The following is a 17,122-nucleotide window of genomic DNA, read 5'->3' on the forward strand; positions in this document are numbered from 1 at the left end:
TGGTCATTTATATGACACTACTGGCTTTAAGACCTTTCAAAGTCTTCAAAATATATTTTCACTTCCTTAACATTTTTATTATAAGTATCTTCAGATCAGAGATTTTTTCTGAGGGCACAAGGGTTAGTATCAATTTTTTTACATGAGATCTTGACATTTATTCATGAATTACTCCCTAAGCATTCAATACGTATTGCTTACACACATTTTACACAGCCTAGAACAGATCCATGTGTACAGCTTGCGCTGAATTTGAGCCGCAGTTTGGGGTCAGATATCTCTGCTGAAGTGATCAAGAATGCATTCAATACATTAAAAGAGGCAATAGTGTCAGTCAGTCTAAAGCTTCAACACTTAAAGACGTTATGTATGTTATATTATACTCCCAAGAACATAGCAAGTTAGCGGGGGAAAGGAGTCGACCAAGCCCTGGATGAGAAAACAAAATGTCCCAAATGTGGAGCCACTGCAGCCGACATAACACACATTTGCAACATGCCCGTCTATTGGAGGATTCTGGGAGGATATTAGCCATGTTTGCGGAGATAGACTGGGATGACAACTAAGATTTACTACACAGGAAATAATGATGGGTTTTAAGAACGACCCCAGCAGCGCATGTCATGCATTCTTGGCTATCTTATCAGTTACTGCAAGGCTCACAATTACCAGGGCCTGAATCTCCCCTAAACCTAGTAGCTCGGTAGAATGGTGGGCCATGTTGCTTCATATTTGTTAAAAGGAAAAAGCTGTGGCAAAAACTAGAGGTATTTGCGCTACCCGGAAATTTCAAACTATCTGGCATAGGGTATTTAAGGATTGACAATTTAAATATGATTCATTTCATATATGTTTTGATGTATTAACTTTGGTTAATGGATACTATGCGATTTGATTGCCGCCCTGATTTGTTTGTTTGCTGTCTTTTTCTTTTATCTGTATATACACCAACGATCTCCCTTTGCATTATTAATAATAAAAAAAATGTAAAGGAATATTATGCAATGCTATATTCTGCAATGAAGTATTCTTCAAAGCTATATTGTGCTATATCCTTTATTCTTCAATGCTACATATTCAGCAATTCTATATTCTGCAATGCTATGTTCTGCAATGCTATATTCTGCAGTACTTTATTCTGCCATGCTATATTCTGCAATGGAATATTCTGCAATGGAATATTCTGCAATGCTATATTCTACAGTGGAATATGCTGCAGTGCTATATTCTGCAGTGGAATATGCTGCATTGCTATATTCTACAATGGGATATTCTTCATGCTACATTCTGCAGTGCTATATTCTTCAATGGAATATTCTACAATGCTATATTCTGCAATGGAATATTCTTCAATGGAATATTTTACAATGCTGTATTCTGCAATGCTATATTCGACAATGCTATATTCTGCAATGGAACATTCTACAGTGCCATATTCTTCAATGCTATATTCTGCAATGGAATATTCTTCAATGGTATTATCTGCAATGGAATATTTTGCAAAGCTATATTCTGCAATGCTATATTCTGTAATGCGATCGTCTGCAATGCTATATTCTGCAATGCTATATTCTGCAATGGAGTATTCTGCAATGCTATATTCTTGAATGGAATATTCTTCAATGCTATATTCTGCAATGGAATATTTGTCAATGCTATGTTCTGCAATGCTATATTCTGCAATGGAATATTCTACAGTGATATATTCTGCAATGCTATATTCTGCAATGGGATATTCTGCAATGCTATATTCTGCAATGCTATATTCTTGAATGGAATATTCTGCAATGGAATATTCTGCAATGCTATATTCTACAATGCTATGTTCTGCAATGCTATATTCTTCAATGGAATATTATACAATGCTATATTCTGCAATGGAATAATATACCATGCTATATTCTGCAATGGAATATTCTGCAAGGCTATATTCGGCAATGGAATATTCTGCAATACTATATTCTGCAATGGAATATGCTGCAGTGCTATATTCTGCAGTGCTGTATTCTACAATGGAATATTATACAATGCTATATTCTGCAATGGAATATTCTTCAATGCTATATTCTACAAAGCTATATTCTGCTTTGCTATATTCTTCAAAGCTATATTCCGCTATGGTATTTTCTTCAATGCTATATTCCACTATGCTATATTCTTCAAAGCTATAGTCAGCTATTCTACATTCTTCAATGCTAAGGACTTGCATGTTAGATGCAGCTTTATGCAGTAGAAGTATTAACCTTCTAAGCTCAGTTTATCAACAGGTTGAAAATTCTGAATCCTTGGAAATATATGAGACATATAAAAAGCGTACCTGACTTGTGATTGACAGCCCTTTCGTATTTTTATTCAACTGTTCTATATGAAAAATTGTAAAACTGTCAACAGGCTGGTGCCTCTGAAAGTGCGAAAGTCCAATATTGTATCAGTCACTTGCCTACGTAAAGTGAAGTCATGAAAGATGCTGGACTGTTAGCACTGGGTCCCTAATTCTCTCACTGCAACATGGGTTCCTACAGATCTCAGCAGTGAGCATTATTCATGGTATGTGGTGCAACATTAGAGTTATGACCACATGGCCATCCAATTTGCTGCCTCTTTACTGAGACTGCCTAAAAGGCCTGGTTGAGTCTTGTTTTTTCAACTGGACTGAAACATTTCATTTTTACAAAGGGTTGCTGCCACGAGGCCAATAAACTGCTCTTGATGTTAGAGGTCTAAGTACAAAAAAGAAGCTAAAAAATACAATGGGAGCTATGATATCTAGGGGGCGGATGAGATCACGGAGAGAGCTGTGACCCTAATAATTACTGTGGGAGACTTCCATTATATAAAGCTATGTCAGAAAAAAACAAGGCTTGAATTAAGCTGTCACACATGATATGGGTCCTCCTCGCCGTTTAAGATTATTGTGCATGTGGAGCAAGCAATCAAAGTATCTGGAATGAAGAGCTCACAATTTGAAGCAAATCAAAGGTGACTGAGAATAGTAGGGGGCATGGCCATGCACCAACACTCCTCTGGCACAAAGGGGCTTGCTAACATCCCGCATTACCCACCAGAATGAGAACACCCAGGGGCCTGAGTCCTAGGATAACAACCCCCAGGGCCTAAATCCCAGGATAACAACCCACAAAGACCTGAGTCCCAGGTTGTCAACCCCAGGATAACAACTGCCAGGGGCCTGAGTCCTAGGACAACAACTCCCAGGGGCCTTATTCCTAGGATAACAACCCCCGGTGGCCTGAATTCTCAGGATAACAACCCCCAGAGACCTGAGTCCCAGGTTATCAACCTCCAGAATACCAATCCCAAGGGGTCTGAGTCCCAGGATAACAACCCCAGGATAACAATCCTCAGGGGCCTCAGTCCTAGGATAACAACCACCAGGGGGCTGAGTCTCAGAATAAAATCCCCAGGGGCCTAAGTCCTAGGATATCAACCCCCAGGGACTGGAGGCCCGGGATAACAACCAGAAGGGGCCTAAGTCCCAGAATAACAACCTTCAGGGGCCTGAGTCCCAGGGTAACAACGCCCAAGGGCCTGAGCCCCAGGATAACAATCCCCAGGGGGTATGAGTCACAGGATAGTAACCCTCAGGGGCCTGAGTCCCAGGTTAAAACCCCCAGGATAACAGCCCCCAGGGGCCTGAGTCCAAGAATAACAACCCCCAGGGGCCTGAATTCCCAGGATAACAACCCCCAGAGACCTGAGTCCCAGGATATCAACCGCCAGAATACCAATCCCCAGGGGTCTGAGTCCCAGGATAACAACCCCAGGATAACAATCCTCAGGGGCCTCAGTCCTAGGATCAATCAATCAATCAGGGGATTTGTAAAGCGCACTACTTACCCGCTAGGGTCTCAAGGCGCTGGAGCGGGGAGGAGCTGCAGCTAGTGGTAGAAGAGCCAGGTCTTGAGCAGTCTTCTGAAGGCCGGGAGGTCTGCTGTCTGTCGTAGGTGGAGGGAGAGGGTGTTCCAGGTCTTGGCGGCGCGGTGGGAGAAGGATCTGCCCCGGAAGTGGTTCTGTGGATGCGCGGGACGGCGGCCAGGGACAGGTCGGCGAAGCGGAGTTTCCTGTTGGGGGCGTAGAAGGAGAGTCGGCTGTTGAGATAGGCTGGGCCGGTCTTGTGGAGTGCCTTGTGTGCGTGGATCATGAGTTTGAATGTGATTCTTTTGTCGACGGGGAACCAGTGCAGGCCTCTCAGGTGTGGGGTGATGTGGTCTCGGTGTGGGACGTCTAGGATCAGGTGTGTGGAGGCGTTCTGGATTCTTTGGAGTCTGTTCATGAGTTTGGACGAGGCTTCGGCGTAGAGGGCGTTTCCGTAGTCGAGTCGACTGCTGACGAGGGCGACGGTTTTTCGTGTGTCCGCCGGGATCCATCTGTAGATCTTGCGGAGCATACGGAGGGTGTGGAAGCAGGAGGAGGAGACTGCGTTGACTTGGTTGGTCATACTGAGCTTTGAGTCGAGGATGACTCCTAGGTTGCGTGCGTGGTTGTTTGGTTGGTGCCGGGGGGGTTCCCAGTGATGTTGGCCACCAGGAATCGTCCCACGCTGAGGGGTTGGGCCCAAGGATGAGGATCTCCGTCTTGTCCGTCTTCAGCTTGAGCCAGCTAGCCTCCATCCAATCTGCGACAGCCTTCATACCCTGGTGCAGGTTGGATTTGGCGGTGAGGGGGTCCTTGGTGAGGGAGAGGATTCGCTGGGTGTCGTCAGCATAGGAGATTATGTTAAGGTCGTGTAGTCTGGCGATGCGACCGAGGGGAGCCATGTAGACGTTGAACAGCGTCGGGCTGAGGGAGGATCCCTGAGGGACGCCGCAGATGGTTTTGGTGGTTCCGGATTGAAACAGGGGGAGACGGACTCTCTGGGTTCTGTCGGAGAGGAAGGAGGTGGTCCAGTCCAGGGCCTTGTCTCGGATCCCTGCGTCGTGGAGGCGCGTGCGTAGTGTGTGGTGGCAGATGGTGTCGAAGGCGGCGGAGAGGTCCAGGAGGAAGAGGGCTGCTGTCTCACCGTTGTCGAGTAGGATTCTGATGTCGTCTGTGGCAGCGATGAGGGTAGTCTCGGTGCTGTGGTTGCTGCGGAAGCCTGACTGGGAGAGGTCCAGGATGCTGTTGTCTTTTAGGTAGCGGGTGAGCTGGGTGTTGACGATCTTTTCGATGACTTTTGCTGGGAATGGGAGCAGGGAGATGGGCCGGAAGTTCTTGAGGTCGCTCGGGTCTGCCTTGGGTTTCTTTAGTAGGGCGTTGATCTCGGGGTGCTTCCAGCTCTCAGGGAAGGTAGCGGTCTCGAAGGAGAAGTTGATGATGTTATGCAGGTGGGGTGCGATGAGGCTGGCGACTTTGTTGACGATGTGGTGGGGAAGAGGATCAGATGGGGAGCCCGAGTGGATGGTGCTCATGGTCTTCATTATGTCTTTGGTGCTCACGTTGGTCCATGTGGTTAGAAGGCCGTGGTCAGTGGGGTTCGAAGTGTTCGTCGTGGAGGGGTCCATAGGGTTCAGCCGGGTGTTGAAGCTGTTGTGGATGTCGGTGATCTTGCGGTGGAAGAAGGCAGCGAGACTGTCGCACCAGGCATGTGAAGGCGGAATGTCGTTGGTGTAAGAGCTAGGATTGGAGAGTTCTTTCACGATGTTGAAGAGCTCTTTGCTGTTGTGGGGTTTGTTGTCGAGGCGGTCTTTGAATTAGGCTCTTTTGGTGGTCCTGATCAGGTGGTGATGGTTGCGAATGGTGTCTTTGTGGGCTGCGCGGATGGCGGGCGTTCTATCGCTGAGACAGATGTTTTCAAATTTCCGGCAGGTCTGCTTGGAGGCCAGGAGCTCCGGGGTGAACCAGCTGGCTCTCTGGCTGGTGTCACTGTCAGTGGGTTGTCTCACTGGTGCTAAGGTGTTGGCGCAATCTTCCATCCAGAGTCTGAGGGTGCCGGCCCCATCCTCGGGGTCGGTGGGGATGGTCGGTGGGTTGAGTGCGAGGTGTGTTTCTAGTAGGTCCTTGGTGACTTTGCCCCAGCGTCGGTGGGGGATCTGTGGGGTGCGGTGGTGTGTGACGGGTTTCTGGAAGGTGAAGGGGATGCAGTGGTGGTCGGTCCAGGTGAGCTCGGAAGCGTGGCTGAAGGCAACGTGTGGGCTGGAAGAGAAGATGGCATCGAGCGTGTGGCCGGCGATGTGGGTCGGGGTTGTGACGATCTGTTTCAGTCCGAGGGTGGCGAGGTTGTCGACCAGGGTGGAGGAGTTGCTGTCGTTGTTGTTTTCCAGATGGTAATTCAGATCGCCGAGCACGATGTAGTCGGTGGAGGTCAGTGCGTGCGTTCTGATGAAGTCGGCAATGGAGTTGCAGAATTGGGGACGTGGGCCGGGTGGTCTGTAGACGAGAGAGCCTCAGAGGGTGGTCTTGGGTACATGTCGATCTTGAAGTGCATGTGTTCGGCGGTGGTGAGGGTGTTGTCTGTGTTTGTGGAGACCTTGATGGTGTTCTTGTGGATTATGACGATACCTCCTCCGACTGCGTTGGTGCGGTCTCTGCGGGAGATCTTGTATCCGTCGGGGATGGCCACTGCGATGTCTGGAGCGGAGGCTTTGTTCATCCAGGTCTCGGTCAAGAAGGCCACGTCTGGAGATGTGGTGGTGAGTAGGTCCCAGAGTTCGACGGCGTGCTTGCGTGAGGATACAACGCAGTCGGTTGGGTTCCGTTGCTGTGGGCGCATCGGCGTCGTTGATGCAGGAGAAGCTGCAGTTCCGGCAGGAGAAGGGGCCATGAGTGCGCTTGGGGGTGGCTTTGTAGCAGCTGAAGGTTCGTCCGTGGTTGAGAGCGATGAGGGTGTTGGAGTCGTAGCGGTAGTCCTGGGTGGTGTGGAGGCCAGGGGTTCTGGCGCTGGCGGCGCAGATGTTCTTGCCGTAGGTGCGCCAGCGGCACGTGCGCTGTGCGCAGCTGCTCAGCGGCCGCCATTTAAGGGGAGGTGGGGAGGGGGGATTAAGCTGGGTAGGACGGGCAGTGAATGGGCATGGGGGGGCGAGGCCGCTGGGGAGGAAGCGGCAGGAAATACACGACGGGCAGGGGGCACGGGCGCCACAAGGGGGTCACAAGAGCGAAAAAGACAAAATGGCGAAAATGGGCAGGGGGCACACAGCAACCAGCAGTGGGGGTACAGAAAATCAAGAAGGGGTCAAGGGGCACAGGCACACAGCAGCGGGGGTACAGAAAATCAAGAAGGGGTCAGGGGGCACAGGCACACAGCAGCGGGGGTACCTGTCACGCAGTGGCAGTGGCATGAGACAGCAGCGAGGGTGCAGGGGGCACCAGGAGCACAGGAGGCGGTATCAGGAGGGAGACACTGGCGCAGGTGGTGCTGCAGCAGAGGGGGAGCGACCTACCTGGAAGGTCATGGGTCGTTCCCCCTAGGACAGGCCTAGGATAACAACCCCCAGGGGCCTGAGGCCTGGGATAACAACCACCAGGGGTCTGAGTCTCAGAATAACAACCCCGGGGACCTAGGTCCTAGGATAACAACCCCCAGGGACCTGAGGCCTGGGATAAAAAACCCCAGGGGGTCTAAGTCCCAGAATAACAACCTCCAGGGGCCTGAGTCCCAAGATAACAATCCCCAGGGGGTATGAGTCCCAGGATAGCAACCCTCAGGGACCTGAGTCCCAGGTTAAAACCCCCAGGATAACAACCCCAGGGGCCTAAGTCCTAGAATAAGAACCTCCAGGGGCTGAAGCCTAGGATAATAACCCCCAGGGGCCTGAGTCCCAGAATAACAACCCCAAAGGCCTGTGTCCCAGGATAAGAGTCCTGGGATAACGACCCCCAGGGGTCTGAGGCCTGGGATAAAAACCTCCAGGGTCCTGATTCCTAGGATAACAACCCCCAGGGGCCTGATTTCCAGGACAACAATCCCCAAGGGTCTGTGTCCCAGGATAACAACCCCCAGGGGCCTGAGTCCTAGGATAACAACTACCAGGGGCCTGAGGCCTCGGATAACAACGCCCAGGGGCATGAGTCCCAAAATAAGCGCTAGGGGCCTGAGTCCCAGGATAGCAACCCTCGGGATAACAACCCCAGGGGCCTGAGTCCTAGAATAACAACTCCCAGGGGCCTGAGTCTCAGAATAAAAACCCCCAGGGGCCTGAGTCCTAGAATAACAACCCCAGGGGCCTGAGTCTCAGAAAACCAAACCCCCAAGGGCCTGTGTCCCAAGATAACAACCCCCAAGTGCGTGAGTCCTAGGATGACAACCCACAGGAGCATGATTCCCTGGATAACAATCCACAGGGGTCTGAGCCCCAGGATAACAACCCCCAGGGGCCGGAGTCCTAGGTTAACAATCCCCAGGGTCCGGAGTCCTAGGATAACAACCCCCAGGGACCTGAGGCCTAGGATAACACCACCCAGGAGCCTGAGTGCCAGATTAACAACCCCCAGGGGACTGGGTCTCAGAATAAAACCCCCCAAGGGCCTGAGTCCCAGGATAACAACCCCTAGGTTCCTGATTTCCAGGATAACAACCCCCAGGATAGTAACGCCTCAGGGGCCTGAGTCCTAGGATTACAACCCGCAGGGGCCTGAGGCCTAGGATAACAACCCCAGGGGTCTGAGTCGTGGATAACAATCCCAAGGGGTCTGAGTCCTAGGATAACAACCTCCAGGGGCCTGAGGCCTAGGATAACAACCCCCAGGGATCTGAGTCCCAGGATAACGACCCCCAGGGGCCTGAGTCCTGGGTTAAGAACCTCCTGTGGCCTCATCACTCCTTTCATCATATCTGCAGTAGAGGGAGAATGTGCCTGAGAAGATGCGGTTCTCTGTACTAATGCTGTCTATGAGAAAACTTACAAAAGTATGAGAAATTATTTGCAACAGTGAAAAAGTGTGGGGACATTGTTCCCAGCATTTCCCACCCATTCGTCCAGTGCTTGAAATGGTTCATGATGGTACAAGACACAAAATAAGTTGCACTCTTTTCTTATGGGAGTGCACATATTGCAAATGTGTACAAAACATAAGTAATTGAAAGGGTTATTTCCTTTAGTTTGATTTGCATATTTAAAGAATATCCTCATTGAAATGTATATTGATGCCTTGAATATTGGTTGGTTTAATTCACTCAGCTCACATGGGCCACATTTTATTGCAGCTACCCAAAAGGATAAGAGGCTGAGCTCATGCTGGGATTCAAACCCGCTACACGAAGGTCAGGCTCTACGCAGCCTCTGCTCAGCAAGCGCTGAACCCACTCATCTATCGCTCATACCCCTTGGATGAATGTTGGGAGTAGGCTGCTCACCCTACTGACTCAGGGTTTGTGGGATTTACACTGGTCTCCCCCTGTCCCATCTCAGAAAAGATATGTGGACCAAGTGAGCATCACGTCAAGAACCTGCAAGAAGCAAACTCTTAAAGTAAAAGGATTCTGGGTGCCATCTGTCCACAGAAACATTAGGTGTCAATGTTAATTGCTCCTTCGCTTTCTTTGCAAAGTTGTGCATTAGGGGTCGGAAGCCAGGGGGGCCAAAGAAACGTTTGCAATTTTCAGGGGGCATTTTGATTTTGCAGCAAATGTTTTTCCCGCATTGATGAAGCCGTGGCACTGACCAGACTACGAGCCGGAACAACCATTTATCAAAAAGATGTGACAAGCACCACATCAGAAATATTCCCCTGATGATGGCTCAGTTGAAGCTTTGCTAATAAACCTATTCATTACTGTAGCACCTCATCCAGCAGGGAGACGCTCTGGCCACCCGGCCACAGCGGGAAACAATCCGTCCAGTCCCGCACTGCAGGAGGCCGTGAGCAGGATGGAGTCCTATGGAGATTGGTAGGTCATGGCAGCCCATACTACTATTAAAAGTAGCCCCACAGCTAGAATGGATGGAAAAAGAGCCAATGTGTCAGCCCAGAATGAAAGGGTTAATGTTCCTCCTTTAGTTGTTTATGTGCTCCTCTCTGTTCATAGTAGAAAACACCCTTCTGTTCCACCTCACCCGCATCTGGGTCCGGGTTAACTATTAAGGAAAGATCAATTTTTTCCCTATGCTATGGGAACTGTTTTTATAGAACAAAAGTAGTCTGGGATAGTGATTCCCAGCAGGTCCTGACCTCAGCAACCTCTATAGAAGTCTGGAATCGTGATTCCCAGCATATCCTGCCCATCGTGACCTCTGTAGAAGTGTGGGATAGTGGTTTTCAACAGATCCTGCCCACCGCGACCTCTGTAGAAGTCTGGAATCATGATTCCCAGCAGATCCTGCCCACTGCGACCTCTGTCGAAGTCTGGGACAGTGGTTTTCAACAGATCCTGCCCACCGCGACCTCTGTAGAAGTCTGGAATCATGATTCCCAGCAGATCCTGCCGACCACGACCTCTGTACAAGTCTGGGATAGTGGTTTTCAACAGATCCTGCCCACCGCGACCTCTGTAGAAGTCTGGAATCATGATTCCCAGCAGATCCTGCCCACTGCGACCTCTGTCGAAGTCTGGGACAGTGGTTTTCAACAGATCCTGCCCACCGCGACCTCTGTAGAAGTCTGGAATCATGATTCCCAGCAGATCCTGCCGACCACGACCTCTGTACAAGTCTGGGATAGTGGTTTTCAACAGATCCTGCCCACCGCGAGCTCTGTAGAAGTCTGGAATCATGATTCCCAGCAGATCCTGCCCAACAAGGCCTCTGTAGAAATCTGGTAGTGGTTTTCAACAGATTCTGCCCACTATGACCTCTGTAGAAGTCTGGGATCGTGAGTCCCAACAGATCCTGCCCACCTCGACCTCTGTAAAAGTCTGGGATCGTGAGTCCCGACAGAAATCTGGGATCGTGATTCCCAACAGATCCTTCCCACTGCGACCTCTGTAGAAGTCTGTGGTCGTGGCTCTCAACAGATCCTGCCCACCGCGACCTCTGCCTGCCACAAATTGAATTGCCACCTCAGCCCTACAAGTTGCATGGTACTAGGGCAGCGGTAAAATTTCATGCAATTTTCCAGTAATCATGTGGTAATTTCACACCAGTATTGTGCAATTACAAGTAAAACCCCATGGAAGGAGGAATTACTGTATATGACCTATTATTCCAATTTCAAAACCACATGGAATTCGTCATTTCATGGGGTTTTACCTTTGAATGGCCATGTGTGGTGTTTGACTCACTTTAAGGCAGGGCTGGAGTACATTCACACCTGTCTGGACACCTTTAGGACTGTAGTAACTTTAAAAGTGCTTGTGAATAGCATTGGTCTCACTCTTTTGTGGGTGTCTTTGTCTCCACATGTCTCTGCCTGAACCCCTCCATCATTTTTGTTTCCCATTTAGTAGTAAGTATTCTCCATTTTCCAGCTGGATCCCAATGTAGCTCCCACATTTACTATTGAAACGCCCACTTACGTATGTAGAGATCTCCATCATGGTGGTGTAGATCTGCGCACTGTTTTACATACTACAAAATGGAATTTGTGAGTAGAACCCATAGTGTTTTTTCCCAGTTTATTTCAAATGGTAAAGTTGATATTAGTACTGCAAACCATTTTTGTATGTGCATTCTTACCAATATTTTATGTTGGTGAAAATAAATGCACTTTAACCACTGCTCTGGACCCAGACCCAAGAACTCAGGACCCAGGACTTAGGCCCCAGGCCTCAGGAACAAGGCCCTGGGACCCAGGTCCCAGGCACCAGGACCAAGGCCACCAGGACCCTAGACCAAGGCCACAGGACCCAGGACCGAAACCCTGGGACCCAGGTCTTGTGCCCAGGACCCAGGGCCCAAGCCCCGCAACCCAGGCCCTAGGACGCTGGACCCAGGAACCAGGTCCCAGAACTCAGGACACAGGACCCATGACCCAAGATCCAGGCAGCAGGCCCCAGGGCCAGAACCCAGACACCAGGACCTATGTCCCAGAACTCAGGTCCCAGGACAGAGGACCAGGGACCCAAGTCCAGGACCCAGGCACCAGGACCCAGGACCCAGGCCACGGGAACCAGAACCCAGGCCACAGGACCAAGGCCCCAGGACCCAGGCTATAAGACCATGGCCCCAGAACTAAGGACACGGCACCAGGACCTAAGTCCCAGACTCTGGAACCCAAGCCCCCGACCCATGCCTCAGTACTGAGGCACTCTGACACACGGCAGGCCTGAGGATGGAGATCAGGATGGGGGGGCCTAAGTCCTGGGCCATCTGGTCACTGGCTGAGAACTACCAGACAACAAGGGTATCCAGGGTACCCTGTCCCTAGTAATCTGGAGGAAGGTTATCCAATTTCTTATAACATATGTGCACCGAGTGACAGTGGACCAAAGGTGCAAAAGCACACAAACTCTTGGAGCCATGGCTGGGTTCAAGGAAGCAAATGAACCATGGTTGGGACTTCCAGGGCAGCCCGGCCATCTGGTCGCTTCAGTGGAAAGCATGGCGTGCGACCAAATGTCCAGGCTCAGGGGAACCTGCGGCCAGGGTGCTGGGAGCCCCAGCTGGGCCTCAGGCACGGGTCTGCGATGGAGCTTCTACCCGGGGCCCTTTTCACACAGGTGAAGCGGACAAGGCCTCCCTGGGCCTGATGGAACCCCCTCCTTGGCAGTGTGGTAGGCTGGAGGATGGACCTGGCCACACAAGTGAAGCCTCACTGTGACCAGAAATTTGATAATAACCCTTGTTCTACCATTTTTATACCTCTAGATTTTGGACCCTAGCTCAGTCAGCACCCAGGGAAACCAAGCCAACTTAGAGCTATCCAGGATGGATTGCTTGCATGACTCTCACTACGTTTTTTATTACCCAGAATCCCTTGTAAAATCAAACTTTGATTATAAAAAACACATTTTCCTCACATTTCTATAATGGAAAGTTCTGGAATCTGCAGGGAGCCACAATCTTCCTTCCACCCGGCATTCCCCCAGGTTTTCCAATACAAATGGCACTTCACTTGTGTGGATAGACCGAGTGCCCACTACAGGAAATGGACCAAAACACCAAATCCATGCAGAGCATTTTTCCACCAAAAACGGACCATTTTTTCCCAATGAGCTGATTGGCTTATTTAACATCCAATGTAAACATTTCACTGCTCCATGGGCGCCGATTGTCCTTAGACTAAAAAAAATGCCTTGGGCGGCAGGGCAAGCTCTTCTGCTGCTCCAGAGGCTGAAAAATAAAATAAAAATTAAATCCCTCTGCTGTAAACAGCAGAGGGATTTCCTGGACATGTTACCTCCTCTGCACATGACCACAATGGTGGAGGATGGAACAGTTACGTCCTTGGCACAGAAAGGGCAAGGTCCATACTGCCTAAATGTGGAACACACCTCTGTTTTCACCAGCTTATTTTTCAGAAATGATCAGCATTTGCACTAGTGATAGGGAACATAAAAACACAGCTGTCCACGATTGTGTACCTCAGTGTCAGGGAGGGAACGAAAAAGTTAACATGCCTGTGAGAAAAAGTAGGTGATAAGGAGAAGAATATGAGCAAGAGAAGGTTCATGAGGTTAAGGGAACATGACTCAGGTTTGCAACCAAAAGGAGGATTTTAAAAATGAGAAGATAATGTGTGTATGTGTGTAAGGAGAAATGTGGCTCACTGGCTAGAGGAGGCATACCCTGAAGCAGAGGTCAGACCAGGGACCAGGGTTCAATTCCCGAGGCGGCAGGGTCCTGAGCCCAATTGTCCACGGACTTGATAATTCTCGCTTCGGTGCCTGCTCGAATCACGGGTTCACACTCTGCAACTCCGGGCAATAGCTTGCTTAATCTCCACAACGCCCCCCCCCCCCGCGGCGGGATGCCTGGCTTTCACCTTGAGGATACCCAGTACGGGTTATCTCACAGGGAAAAGCCAGGACGGGTCCCCAATGCAAGTGCCGAGATGCCCTAGGGTAAGTCGAGCGCTATATAAGAACATACATACATACATACTTATGTGTGTTTATGAGAAAAGAATGTCATTGAAAGTTGAGGGAGTGTAAGAGTGAGAATGGGATGGAAAAGATTTGAGTGAACAGAAAAGAAAACAAGATCTTTGAAAGACATGTGAGAAGACTAGAATATATGTGAAAGAAAGATCTAATAACGGAATGCATGAGATACAATAGTGAGATATCGCTCAGGAGTAGGGGGCGTGAGTGTGGTGAGTTTGGTGGATGTGAGGAGAGACAGAGTAATGAGTCAGAGGATGGACACAAATGAGTGAGCGAATGAAAAGTGTGAGAGTACCCTATGTAAGATAGATAAAAGAAGGTGGAAGGATAAGAAGGGAAAATGTGAGGTCATGATGTAGAGGTAGGCGGAATTTTTTATTCCACCAGCGGAATTGGAAGAATTGAGTAATTCTGTATTACTCTTGTAACACGAAATAATTGATATATTCTGACACTCTGCCCGCGGAATTAATCATTCAGTACTAACTTCTAGTTGCTGTCACAATGTTGTGCTTATGGTGCTCTTGCCTTTTTCTTTGTCTATGACTCGGTACGTGTAGAGCACTCAGCCAATGGCAGCACTTTGCACTCTGTTGACCATAGGTTGGCGTGAAGTGTGCAGACGGTTTAAGGGTTCCTCCGCCTTTGCTGAGTCTGGAGCAGAGAGTGGACAAAAGGAAAGGACACAACACTGAAGCAGACCAAATTAGGGTCTGGACTGGCAAAGTCAGGCCGGACTGGCCATAGCGGGCACCGGGCAACCCCCCGGTGCACCGCACGGGTTGGGGCCGGTTTTGGGCCCCTGGGGGCCGTTTTTGTTACAGGGCCGTTTTTGCAGCATAGCTGTAAAATCAGCCCTGTACCAAAATCGGCTTAAAAGCAGCCCTTGCCAAGAGCTCGGCGGCCCTTCCAATCCCCCCTTCCCCCCGAGTGGGGATGGGGGGCCGGTCGAGCACTTCTTCAAGGGCCGGTTGTGGGTCCCAGTCCGGACCTGGGCACAGTCCATTCTGTAAAGTGTTGGGCTGGGCCAGAGACAGCAGAAACGCACTGGCGGTCAAAGTTTGTTCTCTGCTTTTTATTGACTGAATATGGTATTGGCACCAGGTGCGGCTCCCCCACATGGGCATAGTGTCACTCCACTGCTTTCTCACAGTGCGAGAAGCAGAAGCGTAAAATGGTATAAATACCATTTTACGTTTCTGCTTCTCGCACTGCAAGAATGCAGAAGCAGGGTATGCCTGGTTGGGGGTGAGCGGATCGGGGAGGAGTGGCTAGACAAATGTTATGGGCGCTGACTGTTTGGTCAGACCCAGGGCTGACCAAATCAGTCATAGCACTCCCCGTTTTCTCTATCAGGCTGCTATGCAGCCTGCATGGAGAAAACAGCCTCCCTATAGACGCCTGCACGGACGGTGCCCTAGCCAATCACAATGCTGCCATTGAAGTGTTGTGATTGGCTTAGGGGAGGAGAAGGAGGCTGCCTGATCCTGCTTCCTGTGAGCACTGAGCAGGAGACGCGACGCGGGAGTCCGGGACCGGTGTTAAAAGGTAGTTTTTTTTCTTAAAATAAATTAAACGCCCCCCCCTTCCCGCGTGACACCCTCCCTGCATGACCCCCACCTGTGAACACCCACCCCCTCACCCGCGAGACATAAAGACTGTGACTGATTGGCACTGCAAACACATCTACACTAGTCCGTCCTCGATGTCGACAGTACTCTGGAATCCTGATTTCTGTTGCTGTCCCAGTGTAGATGAACATAGAGCATCAGCAGACCATGGATTCGATGCCGGGTGGGAAGGCGCCCCCGCAAGGACAGCACAGTCCCCTCCGAGTAAACAGGTAAACACTTCTTTCGATTTGCTTTGTGCTTACTCTTACTGTAGGAGACTTCCGGCTAAAAATATTCTGTTGTGCCCTTCTATGGTGGCTGGTCACCTGGCCAATTTATTTATTTATTCCTTGTAAGCTGGGTTGCTTCTGCCTACACATGTTCACATCTCCGACCCACCCTCCACCCCAGCCGATCCAATTATGCGTACTGAGCCTCTTTGCATGTGGTGGTGTGGGAAATTTAATTTTAGAGGGCCTGAGTTCACCTCATAGTCTTTTCACTGTACGCCTGTCTATTTTTAAGGGGGAGGAGAAGCTTTAATGCACACACTCTAGAGCTATGTGTGTTCACCTGTGTGTGTGTGTGAGTGAACTGAGAATCACTGAGGAGGGTATTAGTTGCCAGTTAGGCTGAGAATTGTATTGTAACTACTGGGTCAGCATCAAACAGGAGGCCACAGTGTGGGCTGTAGACTGCCAAGACCCTTGGGCTGATGGTAGGAGTGATGATCAGTGCAATAGCAGATTTTCTCAGTGTTTGCAATTGCAACATGGGGTAGTGACTAGTTTGAGTTTGCTGGCAATTCAATGTATGATGTATTTCAACAATATACTACCTGCCAGGAGCAGGCTCCTACCCACGTCATTAACATTCAGACACAATGTTCTTGGCTAAGCAATTTCCGCACAGGCCTAGACCACCCTGCCACAGCTGAGCCGCAAGCCCATGACTGCTTTCACCATTCCAGATGTGTTTGCGCTGTGTTGCTTAAACAGACCTGCAAGGCTGATGGATCCTAATACCGGCAGGGTTGGGAGGGGAGGGAGTCGATAGATGACCACAAGGGAAAATTAAACAAATAATTAATGCTCCCTTGTTGCCATCTGTCGAAACCCCCAACCCCTCCCCCCCAACCTTGCCCCACCGCTCTTACCTGCATGCGCTGCGGCTGGCTGCTAGAAAAAAGCTTAACGCCTTTGCTTTCTGCCAGGAGAGCCACCTCCAGCAACCAGCGTAAAGAAGACTCCCTTGCAGGTTACGGGTGGGTGGAACTCCATGGAATAGCACAGCGTTTTTATTCAACTCCTCAGAAAGAATTCCGCGAAGTACAGCTCCGCAAGTTCCGCCCACCCCTAGACATGTGTTTAAGAAGAGGGAGGAGGATGAATGATTAAAAAAATATCAAGAGAGTAGCTGTGAGTAGAGAGGGCACTGTGAGACACAGGAGAGAACAGGGGAAATTGATGTGCAAGAGAATATTAGGTGGGAGCCTAGACAACCACCTTTGGGGAACAAACAACAGATGTGACACCACTCCTGCAGAAAAGTGTGCCCCGAACCATTGGCTGCCTATTAAGGAAAGGGTCCACTTTAA

This window comes from Lissotriton vulgaris, chromosome 10 (assembly GCF_964263255.1).
Source record: "Lissotriton vulgaris chromosome 10, aLisVul1.2, whole genome shotgun sequence".
NCBI lineage: Eukaryota > Metazoa > Chordata > Amphibia > Caudata > Salamandridae > Lissotriton > Lissotriton vulgaris.